This window comes from Tachypleus tridentatus, chromosome 1 (genome assembly GCF_004210375.1).
Source record: "Tachypleus tridentatus isolate NWPU-2018 chromosome 1, ASM421037v1, whole genome shotgun sequence".
Classification (NCBI taxonomy): domain Eukaryota; kingdom Metazoa; phylum Arthropoda; class Merostomata; order Xiphosura; family Limulidae; genus Tachypleus; species Tachypleus tridentatus.
This window is the reverse complement of record NC_134825.1, coordinates 99277893-99290766: the sequence shown is the minus strand read 5'-3', so window position 1 is coordinate 99290766 and position 12874 is coordinate 99277893. Positions and strand designations below refer to the sequence as shown.

Here is a 12874-nt window from a genome sequence, read left to right as displayed (position 1 = left end):
GTACATGAAGTGTTAGAGCTAGATAATATAATAAGATCAATGTAACTGAATATGGTTACTGTTGTAGCTGTTCAGTTATAATCAGCAATGAATGGATGTACAGATCTTATAAAAATTTCGAGGGTCGAACTTCCTGATATATATTACATTAATATGGTACTGGATCTTGTTTATAGCTTTTATGGGTGTATTTGAACCAAACTTTATTCTAATGTAGGTTATAGACTATCTTGAACAGGAGATCTGAGAGGTCACTGATAGTTCCATAGACAACATAATCTCTTTAGCCTACCACGTGACATCAATGGCCTTGGTGTTGCTTTCACTGGAGAATGAGGCAGAATTTCAGTTAACTTAGTATTACACATGATTAGACGTTTACTCCACAGGTTCAGACACTATATTCATGACTGAATGGCCATCTTTGACTACATTGACTTTGAAGGTGATCGTTTTCAACAAGCTGTAAATGGTGATCTACAGCTAAGTAAGTTTAACTACATCAGTCCTGTTGTTTATCTTCGCTAAAAAACAATTTTGTCATGAAATCTTGCTTTTTAATTCTTTTTACGTCGCCTTATATTCTCGCGCATTCGACTGTATAACAGGCAAAATCACATTCTTTTCTAGTAATATATAGAGTAACTTAAATTATGTAGAAATAAATTTAAACAAGATGTTTCTCAAGTATTTATCATTTGAAAAACATTAGTGTAATTTTTGTTATGACTATCACTTGTAAGCATTACTGCTATAAGAGTGCGTCGAAGAATATTTACTTCTTGTTTTACTGAGAGCGAATCTCAAACAACATTATAACTATTTGGTTTACTTATGTAGCATGTCATTTTAACTAACTCTTTTTATCGTTACGAAACCCTTTGAAAACTAGATTTGTACTGTATGAATCAACACAGAATGACATTTCTAAAAAAAAAAGGTAGTTGGGTACTATTTGAAACATAATGGTTGTTTAGATACGCTAATGTTTCGTTTATGAAACGGCTCGATGGTCTAGGGAAATGGGTGCGAAAGGTCCCGTGTTCAAATCCCGGACGAGATCATTAGAATTTGGTCCGGCATGGCCAAGTGTGTTAAGGCGTTCGACTTGTAATCTGAAGGTCGCGTGTTCGAATCTCGGTCGCACCACAAATGCTCGCTCTTATCAGCCGTGGAGGCGTTATAATGTTACTTTAAATCCTACTATTTGTTGGTAAAGGAGTAGATCAAGTCAAGAGTTGGCGGTGGGTGGTGATGACTAGTTGCCTTCCCTCCAGTCTTACACTGCTAAATTAGGGACGGCTGGCGCAGATAGCCCTCGAGTAGCTTTGCGCGAAATTCAAAACAAAAGAAAGAAATCGTTTGTGAAATAAATTTTTATCACCAACAAGTAGATAATTGTCTTAAGAATACTGAGTTTATCTGTTTTTCTGAACTCCGGTATAGGAGAAACTTTCTAATAAAGAAGCTTTTCTCGTAGCTATAAATAGTTTTTCTTATAGTTGGTTATATCATGTACAGTATTTATTATTCATTTCATAAAGTTTTATTATTATTGGGATAGACTGATCGACTTTTGCCAGTACATTTGTGTGTTATTCAGAGAGAGATCAAGTTTCCGTAATATAACCATTTTGTCTACATAGAAATATTGAACATTTCTGTTTAGATATTTTACAAAGTTATTATTCTAGATGTGTATGGAATGGTTTCTACTTTTATTTTTTATCACGAAAACTAGGAATGAAATAGCAGCGCCTTCAAACATGTTTAACTTTTTTCACAGAATTTTATTTAATTTAACAAATATGTTATTATGTTTGATTAATGCAAAAAATCACGATGGTTTAACTGTGCTCTGATTGCTGCGAATATTCGAACTCTGGATTTCAGCGTTGTAAGTATATTAACTAACTACTGAGCTCCTATGGGGCGTATCCTTATGAATATAAAACGTCGTGTGACAAAAATCACTACAAGAAGTCTGTAAATGAATCACCCTTTTCTTTAGATTTTATTTGTATCACCAGTTGTTTGATACTTACTGTTAGCTGTATCAAGTAGCTACTAAGCTCCTACCAAAATGTGAATCACCGTTAAGAAAGATAAAAAAAAAATTCAATGAGTTAATGAACCAAGAAAAACTTCAGATAGGGATGCTTTACTGAGGTTGGGTGTCTTATTTAATCAACACATAGTGCTATTCTTTGAATTTGTACAACATTCCAACAACAAGTAAACGGGGTGTTATTCAGTTGTTAAATTATATGATATTTTGATATCAAAATACATGAAACTCGAACATCAAGCGAAGTGGTAAAATTTGGCCATTAAATAACACACAATCATAATATAAAAACTCTATAATTATCCAATATCAAATGTATACAATTCCACAATCGAAGTTCATGTCTTGTTCTTTTTTAAAGGCATGGGGGAATCACTCCATCTTACTGTTAAGTTAATGAGATTCTAATATGTTAAGTTGTAATTATTTTCTGGAATAAAGGATGATACAAAAGAAACTGGAGGTCGACACGACAAACTCGGTTTCAAGCTGTGCCACTGGTGATGCTTTTAAAACCATTTACGTTTTGCAATGAAATAACCTTGCTTTACATTTCACGGTAGAATCAATGGAAATTTGAAATGATAAATATCCTATTATAAGGTTTACTACTGAAAATCAACAGAATGACAAATTCTCATGCTTACATATTCATTTCTTAAATATCCAATGCACTACAAGCATGTATTATAAACCGACTTTCACTGGACTGAAAGTTTCAATCCTTCAACTTTTAAATAAAATTTGGTTAAAACCAAAACGTACAAAAGGGTTAAAATATCAGAGAAACAAAATATTTTTAACCTGAAATTGATAAAATTAAACAAATAGTTAGAAACGAATTGTTTTTCAATATCGTTTCTAAATAGCCTAAACTAAATAAAAAACTCTCAAAACTGTAAACCCCATATGTTGTTATATTACACATTTTACAGAAAACTGTTGCTTTAATCTTCACCTACTCAGACACTACTTCATATAATATGATTAAGAAGAAAATAATGAAACAACCATACCAACAAGTTCAGATAAAATATGTTAAAAGTGATATTCAATTTTAAACACAAACAACACCCATTAAATATTTCACTAGTGGCATGTGAACTTACGTGCCTGAGGGGCAACAAGCGACATGTTGAGTCAACCATTAGTGTCAAACCTTCATTCAAATGAGTGTGATGATGTGCCTACCTTTAGTTTATTCCGCATCATCCTCAGTTTCCGGGAAAAATTCAAACTGCTAAAATATCTTGCTTTTAAGCTAAGAAAAGCAGCTGTTAATCAAAATATCATCACACTGCCACTATATATTTAATTGTAAAAACTTGTAAGAACAGAACATGAACTTCGGACGTTGAGTGTTACCTTGCCTCTAACTTTGGCATCAAACTGAATGGTCTCCATAGTTAATCCAGTGTTCCAATACCAAGGCGTATAAAACTCTATAATCAAAAAATCTCACGGCCTTTACAGTTCACTTGTCCATATATTTTGAATCAAGTCATATTCACTTTGAAATCAAATAAAATTCACGATCCTCCTCATTATCGCCTTCTAGTGGCTCAGAGGAAAGTTCTATAACAATACTCGCGTTATGTTTACAAAGAAGAAAACCTACACTTTATCATGTTTAATATTTCAGTACCAAAGTATACAAATCTCTAAAACAAAAGTAGTTCATGATCTCTCTTATTCCCATGAGCCTGGTATGGCTAGGTAGTTAAGGTGCTCAATTCGTAATCTGATGGTCATGGGTTCGAATCCCCGTCGCACCAAACATGCACGTCCTTTCAGCCATGCGGACGTTATACTGTACTATTCTTTGGTAAAAGAGTAGACCAAGAGTTGGTGGTGGTGATGATAACTAGCTGCCTTCCCTCCACTCCTACACTGCTAAATTAGGGACGGCTAGCGCAGACAGCCCTCGAGTAGCTTTGCGCGAAATTAAATTAAAAACAAACAAACTTATTACTATGTCTGTCATCGCGATATCAAACTGTATAACAGACTGCAACTAAACAAAGTAGACCTTCTCCATTAAACTTTCTAACAATCCAACATCAAACCACGTAAAACTCTGAAATTAATCATTAACCCTTCTAGCACATCCAGCTACATAATACTGAAATCAAACTAACGTGATGATACTCCGTTATTAGTTTAATATTTCGTTATTACGCTTTACAACACTCAAGTTAAGCGAACTAAGGATTCATTTCTAAATAGAAAAGCCAGCTGCCATATTTCAAACGATTTGAATAGTTTAAAGTTTTAAACATAAAACTAACCTAATAAACTTCACACATCAAACAAGAACTTTATCCAACTTGAACAGTTAATAATTCAACTTCAAACAGTCTGTATAAGTAAATATTTTTTCTAATAAATCTACGAGATTTCCTTGTAACAGCTCCACCATTTTATAGTAACTGGTTCCCTGTTCAGTAAACCATTAGCATACGCACGGCGAATTTGTTAAGTTGACTCACTGGGCAAGTTTGCATGACGATAATTTCAGTCGCAAACAATAACAAAATAACGCTTAGAAAATAAATTATGCTTCAGAATTACCGCTTGTTATGAAAGATAAATCTCAGAGTTCTAACCTGATCTCTTTTAGTTTTCACATGTTCTTTTAATTTAGCGTCAAGTTGCAGGATGAAATTTTAATGCCATTTAAGGCCCATCTTTTTTTGAGACCTGAGAAGTTAATATATTCGTCAGTAATAAATATGTTGTTTACAGTTAACTATAAGCCCACAACCTAAATAACTGTGTGGTTTTAGTAATATAATGCGATACATTGAGATTGTATACTGTATAATTAAGAAACCCCATTTTTCATTGTATCAGCCAATCCCTCATTCAGTGTGAAGGATGAATGACAGAATGTTGTTGACTGTTTTTTAGGGGCGTAGCCAGAGGGGGGTTGGGGTTAACCCCCCATGGACCCAAACATTTTAGTCAAGTTCAGTTGCCATCTGTGAAGTTTCTTAAAGATCCGTGTTCGCATGGCAGATAATTTCACGCACAACAAATGCTCAAATGCAAATTTATGATTGAACACTCTTTTAATACAACAAGTTTTGTCAGAACTAGAGAAATACAATCGAATACCTTTGAAAGGCTCAAACGCCTGTTCGTTCTTGCCAGGACATGTACAACACAGTTTGGTTCAACTTCAATATCACGGTGAATGTATAATGAGGCCAGGCCATTCAATCGACCTTCAGTGGTGGTATTTCTCAAACACGTTTTTAGTCTTCTCAAAGTTGAAAACGAACACTCTACTGAGCTCGTTGACACAGGCAGCATGGCAAATACCTTCAACAGTCTAGAAATAACTGGGAACATTTCTGTATTGCACATTGCATATGCATTTATGACATTTTTTGGTCTGTTGTTCGCAAGTGATTTGTACCAAACCCTAAGTTCACCTACTGCAGCTAGTGAAGTGCTGTTAATGTCAGCCTTGTATATATTGACCAACTCTTTAATTTGGTCACATTGTTGTGCTGTAGGTTCTGACCGTTCTGTGGTAGATTCTGATGGTAGTAGGCACATGAAGTTCTTAAGGAGAGTTTTGTGACTGAACAGACGGTCACAGATTCGTGAAAGAAAGTGATTAAATATTCCACTCTTTCTGCGTGATGCATCGCAACACCTAAATCAATGTTCTGTTGCTGCAGTAAGCTGCACAGAGGTAAACTGAAAAAAAACAACAACTTAGCAATGTTAAGTAGAGTGCTGATGAATTATGGCTGTAATATAGAACACAACAAATGATTGGCTTGCGTGGCAGAATCTCTGCCTTGCTATCCTGATATGGTTTCAAGGGCATTTGCAACTGTATGGATTAATTCCAAAAAGACAATGACTGAGTCATGCCTCTCAACCAACCGGGTGGGGCAGAGACCTTTCAATTTTTTTTTTTCAATTCAGGTGCTTTATTCTCCATCGAAAGAGCCAAAACGTGCTTTCGTTTGGGTGTATTGAGAAAGTTTACAATGCAAAAAATTACTTCCATGCAATTTCGCACCGGAACTTCTTTACAAGCATCAGAAATTGCCAAGTCTAGGGAATGGGCACTGCAGTGTACATCGTGTGCAAGTGGGAATTTATCAGTTACGTGTTTCTGTGCACCATTGAATTTCCCACTCATTGAAGTAGCACCGTCGTACTATTGTCCTCGCAGGTAAGTCATGTCAAAACCATATTTTGTCAGATTGGTTATGATAACATCAGCCAAGTTTCTGCCTATCACATCATAAACAGGTATAAATTGCAAAAAATCTTCACTCATTGCAACAGAGTTGTCATTGGCATTCAAATATCTAATATCATGTAATACATGAGTATTACAGGCATTAATAATTTCATTTTGAATTTGAGGACTCAGATACGTAGCATTCCTCTTTGTATTCTTAAGGCTTGCTGAAAGCTTGACATCACCCTTTGCTCTCTAGCGCAAAATTGCCCGAAAATTCCCATTATTATTGATGGGCTCCTCATCAGTTTCACCAACAAACATTTGACCAGAATCATATTTTCCCCTCAAAGCTAAACTCTGTCTCCCACACAGCAATACAGTATCAATAATAGGCATTAAATATTGCCAGTTCTGTTCAATTTCATGCTTGTAAGTTGCATCAAGCTGCAAGTGCACAGATGAACTTGTGTTTACGACCCGTAGAATATTGTTAGCTTTTTCTTTGCTGTCTTGGTGATACTGTTTAATTCATGTGCCTTGAAGTCTTCAATAGCCTTCTTCCAGTTTGGGCCTGGCATGGCCAAGCGCATAAGGCGTGCGACTCGTAATCCGAGGGTCGCGGGTTCGCGCCCGCGTTGCGCTAAACATGCTCGCCCTCTCAGCCGTGGGGGTGTATAATGTGACGGTCAATCCCACTATTCGTTGGTAAAAGAGTAGCCCAAGAGTTGGCGGTGGGTGGTGATGACTAGCTGCCTTCCCTCTAGTCTTACACTGCTAAATTAGGGACGGCTAGCACAGATAGCCCTCGAGTAGCTTTGTGCGAAATTCTAAAAATCAAACAAACAAACAATCTTCCAGTTTGTATATGGAAATCTCACAGGTTGTCCCAACACCAGCACCATCAGGAGTAAAAAGACAGCAGTACTTGCAGAAAGCACCCTTTGCATGTTGACTGTAGAGTAGCCATTTCCACTGTGAAAGCCAACGATGGAGGGTGTTTGCATGATTTTTAATACAAAATTAATATAATGAGGAGTCGACTTACCTGTTTACCAATGCTAACATAATCAGAAATGTAATTTATAATGTCCCAAACTGTACCTGAGGTGGTAGTGGCAGCATTGGTAGAAGGCCACGGTGATGACTCTGACAATTCAGCTGACAATTCTGATTCAACCTGATTGGCTGCAGCAGATTGATCAGGTTCAGCCTCATGAATGGGTTTAAAAAACCTATGTTGTGTCTTTAGCTTTTTCAGGCTTGGTATAGTAAATGATTGTTTATCGCATCTTCTGTTTGTCAACATCACATTCACAGTATCATTGTCGCCAATGAATGATTCATTATAGATGGCGCCAATGGTACTTGGTTAGTGCCGTGGTCTGCCAGCTTGCCACGGTGCCACCCAGTGTTTATTTGTGAAGTTAATTCTTCAAATCCAGGGAATCTGAACATACACTGTTCATGATATTTGAATACATATTATAGACACTATACATATATTTTGCACTCTCCTGAGTGACTCTATATTTTATATGTTGATGACAGGACTGTAGGCCTACTTTGCTGGGCCTGATGACTTTAAGTTATATATTATATATATAGGCCTATATATTTATTTATGATTAATGTTTTTATGCCCTCGTACCCCCCTAGCATAGCTTTGCTTCTGCGGCGCTTGCATCAAGCACTCAAACTCACCCCTCCCAAAATGGCCATTTCTGGCTACGCCCCTGCTGTCTTTCTTTTGGTTAATAGCTCAAAAATAGAGACGGCAGCAGATAGCATTAGTAACTTTACCATAAATAGAGAATACGGACACTAAACGTCTTGTTAATTCACATTAAACTTAGGTTTAAGATTATTTTTAATATATTTATATGTTTAACTTTGCCTCCAATGCCTTTTATCGCATTCAATTAACACTAAAACCATGTACGATAAGTTTAAAAAGTTATGTTATTGTAACTTCTTAAATTCGTTTGTAAAAAGCTATAATGTATTTCCTTTTCTCCCACAACATGAATACAATATTTTATGTTGCTATATAGGTGTTCAGCCTTCAAAAAATGCGACTAAACTACCCAAGGGCTATTGAACTTGTGTTACGTTCCACGCATATCTCAATAGACGCGTCAAACAAGAGTTGCGTATAATCAGCGATCGTTCTGAATGACACAGCAATAACATTATTGAATTCATATTTGATGAAAAATGCTTTACGTTAATGACATCTAGCCTAGATTATATACCATATTTGAATATATATCAGACTTTGAAATGACTGTAGGTATTACTCAGGTTGGCTTAGTCTTTCTGAGGTCAAGAAGCAATAAAAAGTGACTTTCAGGCTCCAGAGGTCAAGTGGAATATATTATAAGTGATAATTTTTTTCGATTGTAAAATAAAATAATACACATGATATCCTTACATTTTTGGTGTTTTTTTTTCCTGACAGTTTATATATTCATGATTTTCATCAGCTTTCATGCTTTTACAAATATTAGGACTAATGGAAAGGCTTCTGCCCAATTACTTCATCAACCTTTTTTTTTTTTTAAATCACAGCTGAGAAGCTTTAATGAAGTTATTAGCCAACACTTAGCGTTCAAGAGTAATGCAGCCTCAAATTACTGTAAATAGGAGCAATTTGTCGTTTATTTTGAGCTTTCAATCCCAAAATAATGGTATCATATTCAAAAATGGAAGCGCGCGAGAACATATTCAATAAACTATACTTATTACCGAGTTGCTATTTAATTCTGACCCATGTATGAAACTTGTTTTGATCAGAAGTTAATATTAATCAGTGTAAAGGCCGGAGTGGTATCCTATAAAATTCAAAATAGATTGCGATAAAACTAAAAAATATCATATAAACCTAAATGAAAAACATAATGTTATTCATATTAAAAATGAAAAAGAAATTTCAGATCAAAAGCTTAAGAATTATATTTTATTTTTTACGCTATCATTTGTTACGCCTCTAGTGGTACAGGGGTATATTTGCAACCTTACGACGCTAGAAACCGAGTTTCTTCTATACCTGTTAAGCAGCTTTGTGCTTAACGTCAACGAAGTCAATTATTGTATCGTTTTTCCTATTTACTTTTTAAAATTTATTTTGGATGTAGAATGGTATTATTGTTTTTATCTATATCACATTTCTTTTATCGACTCGTAATCTGATGGTCACGGGTTTGAGACCTCGTCGCACCAAACATACTCGCCCTTTCAGCTATGGGGACTTTATAAAGTGACGATCAATCCCACTATTCGTTGGTAAGAGAGTAGCCCAAGAGTTGGCGGTGGGGGGTGATGACTAGCTGCCTTCCCTCTAGTCTTACACTGCTAAATTAGAGACGGTTAGCGCAGATAGCTTTTGTGTAGCTTTACGCGAAATTAAAAAAACAACAACAAATAAACATTTCTTTTATTTTTAATTATGTTTAAAACGATTTATTTAATTGGTTTAGTCAAATCGCAGGCTTATAATTAATCAATAAGCGCTCACTGAAAAATTAACAGTATTTATTAATGATACAAAGAAGCCAGGCCCCCAATTAAAATTTTGTTTTTTTTAACTGAACCTCTAAGGTCTAGGATGAAGTCTTCCGATGAGACAAAATAAGTATAGGGACTTACAACGTTAAAACCCGAAGTTAAATTTCCTACGGGAATACGGTGCAAATAGCCCACTGTGTAGCTTTGCATTAAAATAAACTAGGTTGAAGAACTATACACGAAGCGAGTTTATTATGTTAATAGTTGATTTCAATGCAGAAATATACTTTTAAACAAATTACGGTTTTTCTGAAAAGATAGATTGGGTTATCTGGGACAAAAATCTATACTGTATGATCAATTATGTATTAAACATTATTGAATGTTATATTTATTTATTTATTTATATACTCAATTATTTTGTATAAATTCTGTATAAACTGTAATTTCGAAATAATGTGAGTTCTGTATCGTTGATAGCAAAGTTTCTATAAATAAGTTATCAACGTGAAAGAAGGCATTTCTATACTATTTTCAAGTTAGCTGTAACTTTATATATATATATATAAAGAATGTATTAAAATAAATGGACTATTGCTAATGTAGTATGTAAGATTATAACTGTTCTAAAGCTATTAAAACTCACATTGAATCCACTGATAATTGGGCGGTCCATGGAGAACAGGTTTCTAACTCAGTGATAACAGTTTCACTAACTTTCTTCTTTTTTAGCCAGGCAAACCAATTAACCGGTTACATAGTTATTTACGTCACCGAGTTTACTATGATTCCTTTGCTAGGACTATTTTCATTTTCGTCTCTAAATAGTTGGAACAAAGACGTATATAAAGTTAGTTTTTGCTATTTCTTTTTCTTTTGAAAAATACAAATTATTATATCCGTGATAGCACGCGCACTTCGAACTATAATGTTTCAAAAATTGTGTGAGAATTTTCAAACCACGAGCTCAGTATCTGATTAAATACGCATGAGAGAGTGATTAGTCTGGTCTGGTTAGCACCTCCAGGAAAGTGAAACTGGAGCAGGAAATGACCTTTACTTCTTAGCGGTTTATGCCAGCTCTTGCAATAGAAACGCCCCTTAAAATGAATAGTTAGAGCAGGTGACACCATACAAAAAAAAAAAAAATTCAGTAACTACAAGGCATAACGGTTGAGAATACCGGGTAGGATTATAGAAAGTTTGCTCCGTGACATGAACAAAAACACATGCAACCAATAAACATGTTGCTCTTAACGCGATTATATAAAAAATGTTCACTTACGGTGTAAGATTCATATATTTTGACATAAAATTAATTATATATATTCTCAACTGAGGGCTTAGATTTTTATTTCTTATTCTAACATAATTTATCTAGTTCAATCGTTTTAACACCATAAAAGCATATACGTTTGGCTACAAAAAATTGCCAGATAAGGACATAGAGAAATGAAGAGAAGCAAGTCTTCATAGTAAAAATACCAGTGATCATACATTAATGTGTGTGATATTTCCATTATAATGCTTTTCTATATGTTTTATTAAACAATGATAAATTAACTTTAGCACAGGTTGTGATTAGAGGGCGCTAGTGAACAATATGCTTTATAAGTATGCGCTCTTTATACAAAATTGTTCAAGGTTTTAGAACCCTGGTGTCCGTCAGAATTTATGGCGAATTTTGCTACTCTAACAAATAACATAAACTGGAGTGGTTTGTTTGGCGTTTTATGGCGCAAAGCAACTAGGCTATCTGCGCCCAACATAAACTTAATGAAATGTTATACTAGATAGTTAGCAACTCTCTCCAGTTCCAGATTTACAAAATATCCACTTAACATTATATAAAGTAAAATTAGAATAAAATTTGCACAAGATTAATTACATATAAGAGTGCGTCGTGTTCATTCCATTTCATAATGCCTGAAATAAGCCGCCATTAAAGTTTGCAGATCTATAAGTTATTCATATCGTATTTTTCTGGATAATTACTCATGAAATAATATGAGATGAAGTTTGTATAATTATTAGTAAATCCGATGATGTGTGAACTCACTGAAACATTTACGTCATCGTGTTCCAGCATGGCGGCACATATGACAAAATGGACTAACAAGGGATTAGTATATGTTACTCATACATAACAAAATATCAATTTAAAAGAAACCTAGGTTTCATGTGACTTGTCTAGAACTAGAATCAATATATAAAGTTTACATTTATTTAACTACACTACTTTCATTACTCTCATCAGTAAATGCTATACATGCAATTTTGTAAAGAGGTGATGAGGGTGAAAGCCTTGACAACGGAAATAGATGAAACATGAGAATAACACCTCATTACTTCAATGTCTGAGCGATTCTGACAATACTAGTTATTTATTGCATAGCTAATTAATGCAACCTCATAGGAGATCAATATTACGTATATCTATTTTGCCACATACTATAGTTGAAGTTTGAAGGAAACTATTATCAAACTTATGATGAAAAAGGACTTTCAGTGTCGAAAGATATTTATAAACTTACAACTTCTCCTGTTTAACCTCATTAATGGAAAATTTTAAAATACCTAAGACAGTTACTGAAAAGTTTCAAGAAGTTAGGCAATGCGATAGAAGTCGTATTCAGCCATACAACATGCTATAAAGATAACATTTCTTGTTTAAATATCTCCTGTAGTTACCTTTAGCAGAGTGAATGAGACAAATTTTCCGTTAAATATTCTCTTTTTCTCTTGTTTACCAATCTGAATTATTTACACGATATGTAAATAATCTATACATGATATCTAATCTCAGATATTTGCAAATTAGGCATTACTTTCATGTACAGGACATTACCACATATTTATAATCTATTAAATATGTTATTTTAAATTATTTGGTGTAAATAATGCAAAGTTTAGTCCATAAAGAATTAATTTATTTCTTCTGTGATGTTTTCTATAAACTAGTTCACTTTGACACAAGTTGTAATTCACAAACAATGTTTCAAACTAAATGGTGTCTACGCCTAACTTACTCAGCTATGAAGGATAAAAAATAACTCATCGAGTAACTTAACAGCAGAATAGAACTAAAACAC

At 34.4% G+C, this 12874-nt stretch overlaps 1 protein-coding gene across 1 annotated transcript in view; it reads right to left on the bottom strand.

The window, feature by feature from the left end:
- LOC143256782 (uncharacterized) overlaps positions 1 to 10797 on the bottom strand; it is a 50021-nt gene extending 39224 nt beyond the window's left edge. Inside the window, exon 1 of the mRNA XM_076514450.1 lies at positions 10429 to 10797. The gene's annotated coding sequence lies outside the window, so the exon portion shown is untranslated. The remainder of the gene's footprint in view (positions 1 to 10428) is intronic.
- Positions 10798 to 12874: the final 2077 nt, after the last annotated feature.